The following is a 13,604-nucleotide window of genomic DNA, read 5'->3' as shown; positions in this document are numbered from 1 at the left end:
TCCGCCACCCTCTGTTTCTGTGCACTTTACTCGCCGCCTCTCTGTTGTTACCTTGAGGGGTGCCTATTCTTACCTCCCGCTCCTCATTTTCCTTTTTTTTCTGCCTGCTCCCCGCAGCTGCTCGGTGGGCGGTGGGGGACAGCGCGTTTTTCTTTCTTTTTTGTTTCTCTCTTCCTATTTTAGTATGTTTTTTCTTTCGAGCCTATCTTCTTTCCAACATCTGTTGGCTTGTTGTTTTGTTCATGCGTCGGATATGTGTGCTGATTCCAACTCCTTAAGTGAAGGAAAATCGCTGTAACTTCAGTCTTGAGAATAAATCTGTCTAAATGAAGCGATTCTCAACTTTGCATTTTACCTCTAGTAACCAAATGCGTTTATTTCTGTCTCTCTCTCTCTCTCTCTCTATATATATATATATATATATATATATATATATATATATATATATATATATATATATATATATATATATATATATATATATATATATATATTTACGAACAATTCGAAGGAGAACCTCTGTAGACGAAACGTATAACTGTGGCGGTCCTTGAGTGGTCTGAGCTCGCGTGCGGAAGAGAAACATCTTTCTCCACGCATGCAGGCGCTTTTTCTTCTTCCACAGTGGCACGTATCACTGCCCCCTCTTCAGCAGCATCGCCACGATGCGGCTAGGAGGAAAATATCAGCAAAATACAGCTGCAGAGAACCGCTGTTCAGTCAGGGAGTCGGTCGTGGTAAGGCTTTATGCGAACAATGTGCACGACTTCAGTGCGGTGCGACCGGCGCGATGAGCAAGCCGATTGGACGGGAGTAACTGCATACGTCACATCACTGATGCGGCGCACTACTTCGTAAGGGCCGAAGTATCTGCGCAGCAACTTTTCAGAAAGGCCGCGGCGACGAACAGGCGTCCACACCCACACCAAGTCGCCAGGCGCGTAACTGACGAAGCGGCGTCTGAGGTTGTACCTAGCGGCGTCAGTCTCCTGTTGGCGGTTAATTCGCAGGCGTGCCAATTGCCGCGCTTCCTCAGCACGCTGAACGAAGGTGTCTGCGTTGAGGTCAGCGTCAGAGTCGCAGTTGGGGTCAACGGGCAACACAGCATCCAACGGAGTGGTCACTTGCCGACCGAAGACAAGCTGAAAGGGGGTCAGTCGGGTTGTCTCCTGCAGGGCGGTGTTGTAGGCAAGCGTTACGTACGGAAGAATGGTATACCAAGTTCGATGCTCGACGTTCGATGCTCGACGTCAACATACATAGAAAGCTTGTCGGCTAGGGTGCGGTTGGGTCGCTCTACCAATCCGTTTGTCTGTGGGTGATAGGCCGTAGCACGTCGATGGCTGGTGTGCGTCAGAGTCATCATGGACTGGGTTAAGCGGGCAGTGAAAGCAGTTCCCCGGTCAGTAACAACGGCGGGGGCTCCATGACTCAGGACAATGTTGTGTACGAAGAGCTGCGCACTTCAGCAGCAGTGCCTTTGACAAAAGACGTGGTCTCAGCGTACCGTGTTAGGCAGTCGGCAGCAACGACGATCCAACGCTTTCCAGATGAAGACTTCGAAAAATGGCCAAGGAGGTCCATGCTCACTTGGTGAAAAGGGGTCTTCGGTGGTTCGACGGAGTGAAGAAACCCGGCTAGTTTCAACGGAGGAGACTTACGACGTTGGCAGTCGCGGCATGTTTTTACGTAGACCCGCACTGATGGGAGTAACCTGGGCCAATAATACTTCTGCTTAATGCGCGCGAGTGTACGACTTACTCCTGGATGGCCGGCGGAGGGTGCATCATGACAGGCACTCAATCTCTGGCCGCAACTGCGATGGCACGACAAGCAGGAACGGTTCTTTGTTGCTGGCAAAGCTGCGCTTGTAGAGAACACCAGATTGTAAAGTGAAGGTGTAGAGCCCGCGACGAAAAACATGCGGGATGCGAGCGTCGACGCCTTCGAGGTAATCGATGAGCGGCGCGAACTCCGAGTCCACTCGCTGAAGCTGCGCCATATGGATGGTTCTAACAGCGCCCAGGAAAGGAAAATCATCGGCGGGTTCTTCGGGACCGGTTGTGATAGGCGCACGCGACAAGCAGCCCGCATCCTGATGCTTACGGCCGGAGTTGTAGAAGACTGTTAAGTCGTATTCTTGCAAGCGTAAGCTCCATCTAGCCAAACGTCCTGAGAGGTCTTTGAGGCTCGCCAGCCTGCATAAGGAGTGGTGGTCGCTTACCACACGGAAGGGTCGCCCGTAGAGGTACAGCCGGAACTTGCTGATGGCCCATATCACTGCAAGGCACTCTTTCTTCGTCGTAGAATAATTGGTCTCGGCACGCGTAAGTGTTCGGCTGGCATAACTGATGACCCGTTCTGCACCGTCTTGCCACTGGATCAGTACCGCACCAAGGCCGACATTGCTAACATCAGTGTGGATGTCCGTGGCAGCGTGTTGATCGAAATGGGCGAGTATCGGAGTACTTTGTAAACGGTTGCGAAGCTCGACAAATGCAGCCTCTTGGTCGCTTCCCCACACGAAGGGCGTGTCGTCTCGAGTCAGTGATTTTAACGGTTTGGCGATTCACGAGAAATCTTGAACAAAGCGCCGATAATACGAGCACAGACCAAAAAACCGGCGAACGGCCTTCTTGTCACTTGGGCGTGGAAAACCTGAGACGGCAGCGGTCTTGTCAGGGTCCGGGCGAACACATTGTGCGCTGACAACGTGACCAGGAAAGCGAAGTTCTTCAAAGCCAAAATTGCATTTCTCGGCTTTGATGGTGAGTTGTGCGGATTTGAGTGCTTGTAGCAGAATGCGCAACCGCTCCAAGTGTTGGTCAAACGTGGTCGAAAATATAACGACATAGTCCAGGTATACCAGGCAGGACTGCCACTTCAAGCCGGAGAAAACGGTGTCCATCATGCGTTGGAAAGTGGCTGGTGCTGAGCACAGGCAAATGGGAGCACCTTAAACTCAGAGGCCGTCGGGCGTCACGAAAGCTGTCTTCTCCCGGTCTCTTTCGTCCACTTTGATCTGCCAGTACCCATTTTTAAGATCTAAGGACGAGAAGTATCGGGCGTCCCGCAATCGGTCGAGCGCGTCGTCTATCCTGAGTAGTGGGTAAACGTCCTTTTTGGTCACGTTATTAAGTTTTCGATAGTTTTCGATAGTCAACACAGAAACGCAGAGTGTTGTCCTTTTTCTTGACAAGAACTACAGGCGATGCCCATGGGCTGGTGGACGGCTGAATGACATCGTCCGCAAGCATTACGGCAACTTGATTTTGAATGGCTTCTCGCTCCATCAGCGAAACACGGTAGGGGCGCTGGCAGACGGGTCGCGTAGTCGCATCAGTGATGATACGGTGCTTGGCGAGTGGAGTGCGGCCGACCTTCGAACACGTAGCGAAACAGTCCGCAAAGTCTGCCAAGAGGTCGGACAGAAGATCCTTCTAAACAGATGGTAAGGCCAGATTTATTTTGACTGACTGAAGAGCGTGGCCTGGGCCAGCATTCTCTGGAGTGGGTCCTCCCACGGTGCACGAACCTGGGACCTCAGCAACGTCGTGAAGGAAGGCAATAGCCGCGCCTTTGACGAGGTGCTGATATTCGGTGGAAAAGTTGGTCAGGAGGACGTTGGTACGGCTGTCACGTAGTTGGACGAGACCTCGGGCAATAACAAGGTACCGCTCAAGCAGCAATGGAGTATGGCCATCTGCCAGGCCCTCGTAGTCGTGGAATAGGTCTTTCCGCACGAGCACCAGGACACTGCACCGCGGCAGCACCGTGACGTCATTCTGGACAATGCGCAGAGCGTTGCTGCAAGGATCTCGGGAGTCAAAGCGGGCCACGGCCTGTTTGGCCGAGAACGTGACACGTGCGTCCGTAAAGTCAATCACAGCACCGTTCGCCGGCAGAAAGTCGATCCCCAGAATCAAGTCTCTGGAACACTCAGAGAGCACGACAAGTTCACCAACGTACGTGTAACCACAAATTCCAACCCTAGCCGTGCACTTGCCAACAGGGGAAATTAAGTGGCCACCAGCGGTGCTGCGCATGGGGGTCCCCGTCCACGGTGTCAGAACCCTTTTAAGGTCTCCAGTAAAGGCACGGCTCATAACGGAATAATCAGCACCGGTATCGAGCAGCGCGGTAACCTCAGTGCCATCAATTGTCACCCGCAAATAGGATGCAGCGTGTCGGGTACTGTCGCTGCCTCTCTCTGTCCAGGTATCGTCGGCTCGATGGTTTCGCAATGCAGGATCTTGACACATCTCGACGTCAGCGGCCTTGCCTGCAGAGGTCGCTGGTGTTAGTTTTCCCGACGAGGGCTGGGCGAGCGACGGCCAGCGGAACTACTCTGGCGGCCGGGGCTGGACGCACGATAGCGGAGAGGCGAAGGCGAACGGAACTCGCGCCTTCCAGAGTAAACACGATTCTGGCGCGCCCAGAGATGCTCCGCAATCTCACGTGATCGTTCACCGTTCTGAGGACAAGGTGCGTCAGGACGGAAACCGCGAAGACCCACTTGGCGGTACGGACAGGCTCGGTAGAGATGACCGGGCTCCCCAAAGTGGTTGCACAGAGGCCTACGGTCCGGTGTACGCCACAAGTCTGGCTTCCGAGGACGTGGCTGAGCTGTAGAAGGGGCAGTTGCATACTATGGGGTGGTGCTACTGACAGCAGACGTCGAAAGAACAGCGGAGCCAGGTGCGGTCGCGTGACATGTGCCAATGCTGCTCATGGCAGGTGTCGGAGTAGCGGGACTGTAGCCAGCCGAGCGACGTACAACGGATGCATATGTGGGTCGGGCATCGAACTGGGGCGGCGCTTCGGGAACAGGAGGCGCCTGCGCAACCTGCCACACTTCGTCTCTGGCGACTTCTGTCAGCGCTGCCAGGGGCCCAGGCGCAACCTGGGGCAGACGGAATCGATGGAGTTCCTCCCGGACAACTGACCGAATCAGTTCGCGCAATGTGTCTGTACTGCCGCCTAGGCACGACGAAAACGTTTCGGGCACAATGCTGTTTATATCCCTATTGTACTGGCGGGCCCGTTGTTGGAGCGTCGTCTCCATGGTGGTCGCCTCAGTGAGAAATTCCCCTACAGTGCGGGGTGGGCTGCGTACGAGGCCTGCGAAGAGCTCCTGCTTAACCCCTCGCATCAGATGGCGAAGCTTCTTCTCCTCAGTCATGTTGGGATCGGCGCGCTTGAATAGACGGGCCATGTCGTCGATGTACATGCGCACACTTTAATTCGTGCGCAGGTTTCGGGAGTGCACAGCAGCTTCAGCCTTCTCCCGGCGGTAGACGTTGGGGAATGTAGCCAGGAGATTCTGGGAAAACGCCTCCCAGGTGGGAAGGGTAGTCTCGTGGTTTTCAAACCACGTCCGGGCAGATTCTTCCAGAGCAAATTATACGTTGTGGAGCTTGCGCTCGTCACTCCAGCCGTTGTAGCGGGCGACCCGCTCGAAGGTCTCCAGCCAATCCTCAGCGTCTTCGAAAACATCACCGTGAAAAGATGGCGGTGTTCGCGGTGGGTGGCAAAGGATCGGCGCCAGGAGCCGGGGGTCAGTGGCCATGGCAGTTGGACTCGGTGGCCGAGGCTGCGTCGTTCTTTTAGGCGGGGGAAGGGGCCTAAATTCAGGCGACTCTCCGCGGATACGGCGGCTGGGTCGCTGGTGAACAGGTGTGAGGTCCGTTGTGATGTTGTGCTGAGTGCGGTAGTCGGGAACCGTTACCCAGCACTGCTCCAGCAAATGTTACGAGCAATTCGAAGGAGAACCTCCGGAGACGAAACGTAAAACTGTGGCGGTCCCTAAGAGGTCCGAGCGCGCGAGCGGAAGAGAAACATCTTTCTCCACGTATGCAGGCGCTTTTTCTTCTTCCACAGTAGCACGTATCAATAATATATATATATATATTGAAAGATAGACGCATTTGGTTACTAGAGGTAAAATGCAAAGTTGAGAAACGCTTCATTTATACCCCTGTCACACGGGCATTTCGAGGGCCCTCGACCCGATAGTCGATCGACTCAAAGGCGATCGAGTGCTGCTATACGGGCAGTTTCAACGGCGATCGAGTCAATAGCCTATCGAGTCAACGGAGCAGCACGGAACTCCATCGAGATTTCGAGGGTCTTCGAGCGCTGCCCAAGGTTGCTAGCGTTGCTTCGAGCGGCGCCAAGCGCACTTTCGCACACGACACATTCAAGGTACAAAAGCTTGAACAAACATTATTCGCCTAGACTTTAATGCTAGCAGTCTGTACAATAATTCTAAAATTGTATCAGACTGGTTTTAACCGCATTAAGCGCATTAATTTGGCGTTGCGGTCTTTGCGTTGTTTGCGTACTTTGCGTTGACAACATGGCGGCGCCCTGCCCGCCCGCTTCGCAGCGATAACAACTTCGTCGCTAATCCCTCAAAGCAATATCGTGTTCTAAGCTGTTGTATTCGCCTTCGATTTGCCCATTCTTTCCCTCGCATAAAGTTTCAAGAGACAAATAGCTTTTGTTTTTCGGATATCAAGGCGACTTCCCATGTGTTAAGCCTGACGAAGCAGCGCTCCGACGCAGTTGGGCTGGCTTGGTTTTGGCTCGTCTTGTATTAGAGTGGCTACAGCAGTGTCTGCATCTGTCCGTCGCGTGCGTGCAATTAAAAGGGTTTTAAACAACATGCGCGTATACGTGTATTTAAGCATTTCGTATACATTTATCAAATATTTTTGTTATTTTTGTAAAATCTAAAGCAGCGATTGTGGCGCCACACAAGCGTAGCGTGAGACACGAGAACCATTTCAATAGCCATTGAGATTTGCCGTGTAGCAGCGACACAACTCCTTCGAGTTCGATGGTGATTGAGAATATCGAAGACCCTCGACTCGATCGGCATTGAAACTGGCTTTGTGACAGGGGTATTAGCCATAGAATTATTTCGAGTCGACGTTTCGGACAGAGCCTGTCCTCTCTCAAGTCTGTCCGAAACGTCGACTCAAAATAAATCTATGGCTAAATGAAGCGTTTTCAACTTTGCACACACACACACACACACACACACACACACACACACACACACACACACACACACACACACACACACACACACACACACACACACACACACACACACACACACACACACACACACACACACACACACACACACACACACACACACATATATATATATAAGTCGTGGCTTCGGATCCCACCGGCGGCATGGTTGTTTTTTCTGCTGCTTTATAAGTAAATTTTTTTAAGCGATAGATTAATCTAAGTATTATTATCACACTAATAAGCACAACACAAAAAATAAACATTCCCCTATGCACCTTGGTTTCGGTGACTGTTGGCTTCCTTCACAATTTTGTCAAACGAGCCCGTCATTTCCTTTACCTTGTCTGCCAATAGCTTAACGAGGGTTCCGATTCTGGCAGTCTTGATGCCATAGGTAGCACAAGAGGGCTCTCGCACAGTTTCCGCCCTCGCCGTTAGATGACGTTCCACGTCCCACTCGCGGTACTCCAGGACGTGCTACGTCCACAGCTATGGACGAGGGTGGCGCTGGGGAACAGTCTCAAGGTTCGCTTACACCAAATAAACATACTAAATACCCAAGAGAGCAGCAGATTGGACACCCGTCGCCGTAGCTCAGTTGGTAGATCACCGGACGTAATATTCGGAGGTCGAGGGTTCGAATCCCACCGGCGGCATTGTTTTTCTGCTGCTTTATAAGTAATTTTTCTTACACGATAGAATAATCTAAGTAATATTATCCAAATGATAAGGACCACACATAAAAAAAATTAAACATTCCCCTATGCACCTTGGTTTCGGTAACTGTTGGCTTCTTTCATAAGTTTGTCAAACTAGCCCCTCATTTCCTTTCCCTTGTCTGCTATATATATATATATATATATATATATATATATATATATATATATATATATATATATATATATATATATATATATATATATATATATATCTGTATGCTCTTGAATACCGCATTAAGCAGCTGTCAGCCGATTGAATAAAGAGTTTTTTGGATATGAAGAGAGGTACTTCATCACACCAAGAGGCACGGCACTATCTTGCGCCTCATGGGCCACTAGGCGATTCAAACATGCTTCAGCCAACACGGTATTATAAGATAATAACGACCAGAATAATGCACCAAGAGGTTCTTAGATTGCCTGATTTCCACTTTACTGGCCGCCAATATGCACAGAAGCAGTATGCACTCATAAATGTTTTACGAAATATTTTTGTTTTTCATCATTATTCGTTATTATGGACGACTCGCTTCAAGGACACATTCTCATCGGGAACCAAAGCGTCCATATTAATGACGCACGCCTGTATTCTCATTCCTCTAGGCAGCTCGCCGGGCTGCTCGTGGCCCAAAAGGCACTCCAAAAAAGATGAGGGGGGGGGGGGGTACCCTCGTCCTCAAAAAGCGCTCACGGGGAGGGTTTCCAGAAGACTTCTTCAGGGTGCTGAGTGAGAAAGGAAGACCAGCGCCTAATGTAGAGTTAACCGGTTCAAGGAAGGTAAATAGGACATAAGTGGGCAGACGATGACGACGCGGCAGACTTCGCCAGGGTTACTAGATTGGCCAATGTAGAGGAAACCGGTTCAAGGAAGCTAAATGAGTCATAAGTGGGCAGACGATGACGACGCGGTACATTTCGCCAGGGTTACTAGATTGGGCAATGTAGAGGAAACGGGTTCAAGGATGGTAAATGGGTCATAAGTGGGCAGACAATGACGACGCAGCAGATTTCGCCAGGGTTAATAGATTAGGCAATGTAGAGGAAACCGGTTCAAGGAAGGTAAATGGGTCATAAGTGGGCAGACGATGACGACGCGGCAGATTTCGTCAGGGTTACTAGATTGGGCAATGTGGAGGAAACCGGTTCAAGGAAGGTAAATGGGTCATAAGTGGGCAGACGATGACGACGCGGCAGGTTTCGCCAGGGTTAGTAGATTGGGCAATGTAGAGTGAACCGGTTCGATGAAGGTAAATGGGTCATAAGTTGGCAGATGATGACGACGCGGCAGATTTCGCCAGATATACTAGATTGGGCAATGAAGAGGAAACGTGTTCAAGGAAAGTAACTGGGTCATAAGTGGACAGACGATGGCGACGCGGCAGATTTCGTCAGTGTTACTAGATAGGGCAATGTAGAGGAAACCGGTTCAAGGAAGGTAAATGGGTCATAAGTGGGCAGACGATGACGACGCGGCAGATTTCGTCAGTGTTACTAGATAGGGCAATGTAGAGGAAACCGGCTCAAGGAAGGTAAATGGGTCATAAGTGGGCAGACGATGACGACGCGGCAGATTTCGTTGGGGTTACTAGATTGGGCAATGTAGAGGAAACCGGTTCAAGGAAGGTAATTGGGTCATAAGTGGGCAGACGATGACGACGCGGCAGATTTCGTCAGTGTTACTAGATAGGGCAATGTAGAGGAAACCGGTTCAAGGAAGGTAAATGGGTCATAAGTGGGCAGACGATGACGACGCGGCAGATTTCGTCAGGGTTACTAGATTGGGCAATGTAGAGGAAACCGGTTCAAGGAAGGTAAATGGGTCATAAGTGGGCAGACGATGACCACGCGGCAGATTTCGTTAGGGTTACTAGATTGGGAAATGTAGAGGAAACCGGTTCAAGGAAGGTAAATGGGTCATAACGATGACGACGCTGCAGATTTTTTAGGGTTACTAGATTGGGCTATAAATAGCCAAACTAGGGCTACTCTTTGCTCAGGCTGGCCTCAAGGATATCTATTTCGGGGCTACATTTCGTCAAGGCCGAGAGCCTGGACTGGATGTTCTCCGGATGTGAGAAGGACTCTTGAGGGTATAAAATCAAGCACGAGAGCCAGTCCGTCCTTCTGGGCTAGGTTTAGATGCTCTGCATCTGCAGCTATGCCGATGGGAAATGATTGCCCTATTAGCCAGATCAACGTTGTGTTTTATTAGGCTCAACTTGCTGGAAATTTGTAATTCTTTTAAATATGTTGTATATAAAGTTTCAGTTCTATTTGCCGTCATTGCTCCTCGTGCTATAAGTCTTCATTTAAGAAAACGGTCCCTGAAGGCGCAGCTCACGTGCAAAGGAAGAACCACGCAACATATCACTGCTATCGTCGGCTGTCGGCGTTTAGCGCCTATGCTGTGCCGTGATGTCCGGTACTGTACTCTGCTATGCTGCTCTATCCTGAGCTGCTGGTAAACTCAATTGCAATTAATTGAACCAGTTAATTTTAGAGTTTCATTTTTGTATCCTGTCTGATCAGAGGTTGTTCAAGGTCTATATCCTTTCAGGAGAACAGGTGTTTAAAAATCTAATGGAAAAAGAAGTGAATATAAACCTTTCGTCGAAAGCCCATGACGAGCTGTTTATTTTCTTTGGTGTTGCTACGTTTCAGAAATACCATCTTCAAAACTCAACCCTTGGTGAAGTTATAGTTCCTGCTAAGTCAATTTAAAAGATATGGTATGAAGCTGCAAATATAAGCCGATATATGCGTGAATATAATTTTAAGTGCTCAGGGACTCTTTAAAGTCAAAGTTTTTCCATACTCAGTGACCGCTTATAGTAGGTTCAAGTTGGGACCGGACCCTTCTAAGCGCCAATCTCACTAACAGAGTCACATTCGCTACTATAACTTTACAAATACAAAAATAACGCTACATATTTTTTACGCAGGCCATGAGGCATGTTGTAATACATTGTCTGAAAGTTAAGAAGAAATTGAAGGTGGCATTTTTTAAAAATAACTTAAATTTTGCAACGAACCTGTTATGCTCGCAGTCCAGTGCATTTCCAGATATGAAGGAATACTACCAAGCGCTCAGTGAGTGTGGATATTTCCAGCAGAACACATAATCACATTGTCACGGGTCGTTCAGACGACGCGGGTCGAAGGCATACTGGAGGACCAGGACCACAGTGGCAGGCGCCAGAGACAGACCAAGCGGTCGCGGCCGAGCTCACGAGCGATTCCTGCCGAGCTTCTTCCTCTTTATACCGTCGACCGGCACACCGCTCGTTGAGGATGACGTCAGGTGCAAAATTGAGGAAGAGCAGTAACACACACGACAATATTAGTAAGATTAACGCTTATAGTTTTCAAATTTGTGGAGAATATCCCTTCCTATTTTGAATATTTTTCAAAATCTTTCGTATTTACTTCTTTTTTTACTCGATACCCATCCTGGAAGACATAATTATACCCGTCGCCTCATTATGCTGTACGTGGAGAATCGGCAGAAAGATATCTGGACAGCTGGGAGCATTCAGTTTCATTTCGTAGCGGTCGAAAGTTTAGCTTTCGCGAATTGCGGAAAACCGGCCCATCCACGAAGCACGAAGTAGTAGTACGAGTAGTAGTAGTAGTAGTATTTGTTGTTGTAGTAGTAGTGTAAAGGTAAAATATTTTTGCTAACCCCGGCATCTGCCATCACTAGGGCGGCACTTGAGCTGAGGCACCACAAATAAATGATAGCAGGTTGTTTGATTAAGTGAAATGAAAGAGGTGAGGTGACAGTAAGAAAGGATGGAGGGAGAGATGATAATTACACTATCTACAAAACAATACATTTGTACAAGCTGCACGCTTGCAGAATCAATGAAAGAAAGGAAAAACACATGCGCACAACACTGCACACAACAGTTGGGATGGGGTGCCCAGCTCGTAAGGGCGGTTCACATGCAAGCGAATTGGCGAACAGAGCGAACAGTGGCGCGGCGCTGCGAAGCGGTTCGCGAGCTTTTGTTTCACATGCATCGCCGCTCCGCGTTTCCCTCCGCTGCGAAAACCAATGTTGCTGGCAAAAGATATGTGCCTGCAACCGGTTTTGGTGGCCTGCAAACACAACGTAATATAAAAGCATTATTTTGGCATTTTTCACAGTTTATTTAAATAAATATAATTATTGCGTTTTAAGCAATATTATACAATTTCTTTCCTAAACAAAAGTTCGTACGTGCGGCGTAGAAACTCGCGTGGCAACGCCGGGCCGTCATTGGTTGAGACGCGGTGCTGCCGCTGCGCCGTCGCGAAAATTTCCAACTTGCCCGAACCTCGCCACTCCAGCCACTGGGGCTTCCTTCGCCGCTTGAACGCGCCATGGTGTGAACGCGCCATATGGTGTATGCGCCGCGGCGGCGGAGTTTGCGAGCGGTTCGCTTGCATGTGAAACAGGCTTTAAGCAGGAAGTTCGCAATCTGATTTTTCTGGCTTCGTGATTTTTTTTTCGGGAAGAGAATTTTTTTTATCAGAAAGTAAGCACGGATATGCTCTTCCGGGTATACTTCCATTAATAATTTTTTTTTTCGTTGAAATGTAAAATGTCGATTGGACATGTGTGTTTGATCTCTTGTACACCGCACCAGTAGATCTTATTTACTTCAGCTGTTCTGCTTATTAAGATCTTGCTTAAACCCTAACTAAGGAAATTACGAATAAAGTCACTTGTGCCCGTTCAATCGCGGGTCGCAAGGAAGCTGATAATGTTACGTTGCAATGTCCTCAAACAGGCTAGCGCCCATGCTCTTCTCTGCTTCCACCCGTGAGGAGCCGACGTTCTCGCGTTCAGAAACGTTTTCCTCGCACAGAACGCGCACTGATACGATCAGTTGCCAGTTGTAGTCTTCGTGCAGAGAACGCGTGGCACGCAAAAAATTAGGAGCGATTAATTTGACTATTAGCAGGAAATGCGATAGCTTGCATCTTTCACTCGGCAGTCAATTCCAGTCCAGATCCTAATCCAATTTCGGATTACTGCTATTCTGGATGGCTCCTTTTTGTAGTCCTCGTGAAGAGAAGGCAGCTGCAAGCAAAAAATTAGGGCCGATCAATTTGCTTGATGCGCAGGAAATGCGAAAGCATGCCTCTTTCACTCCCCAGTCAATTGCAGTCCTGATCCTTACGCAAATCTTGATTACTGCTTTTCTGTATGGTTGCTTTGGAGTCCTCGTGAAGAGAAGGCAGCTGTACGCAAAAGATTAGGGCAGATCAATTTGATTGATGCGGAAGAAATGCGAAAACATGCCTCTTTCACTCCCCAGTCAATTCCAGTCCTGATCCTAATCCAGTTCTGGATTACTGCTATTCTGGATGGCTGATTTTTGCAGTCCTCGGGAAGAGAAGGCTGCTGCACGCAAAAAAATTAGGCCAGATCAATTTGATTGATGCGGAGGAAATGCGAAAGCATGCCCAGTCGATTCCTGTCCTGATCCTAATCCAATTCTGGATTACTGCTATTTTGCATGGTTGGTTTTTGCAGTCCTCGTGAAGAGAAGGCAGCTGCAAGCAAAAAATTAACGACGATCAATTTGGTTGATGCGCAGGAAATGCGAAAGCATGCCTCGTTCACTCCCCAGTCAATTCCAGTCCTGATCCTAACGCAATTCTTGATTACTCCTATTCTGGATGGTTGCTATTTGGAGTCCTCGTGAAGACAAGGCAGCTGCACGCAAAAAATGAGGGCCGATCAATTTGATTGATGCGCAGGAAATGCGAAAGCATGCCTTTTTCACTCCGCAGTCAATTCCAGTCCTGATCCTAACGCAATTCTGGATTACTGCTATTCTGGATGGT

General features: G+C 49.1%; 1 protein-coding gene and 1 pseudogene across 2 annotated transcripts in view; both read right to left on the bottom strand.

The window, feature by feature from the left end:
- The window catches only part of LOC144121834 (uncharacterized), a 263,637-nt gene that overhangs the window by 162,115 nt on the left and 87,918 nt on the right, over positions 1-13,604 (bottom strand). The gene's annotated exons all lie outside the window — the stretch shown is intronic.
- Positions 4,578-12,133, bottom strand: LOC144118885 (uncharacterized; annotated as a pseudogene).

Source organism: Amblyomma americanum, chromosome 2, assembly GCF_052857255.1.
Source record: "Amblyomma americanum isolate KBUSLIRL-KWMA chromosome 2, ASM5285725v1, whole genome shotgun sequence".
Taxonomy (NCBI): domain Eukaryota; kingdom Metazoa; phylum Arthropoda; class Arachnida; order Ixodida; family Ixodidae; genus Amblyomma; species Amblyomma americanum.
Note: the sequence above shows the minus strand (reverse complement) of the source record. Positions and strands in the feature narration are given on the sequence as shown.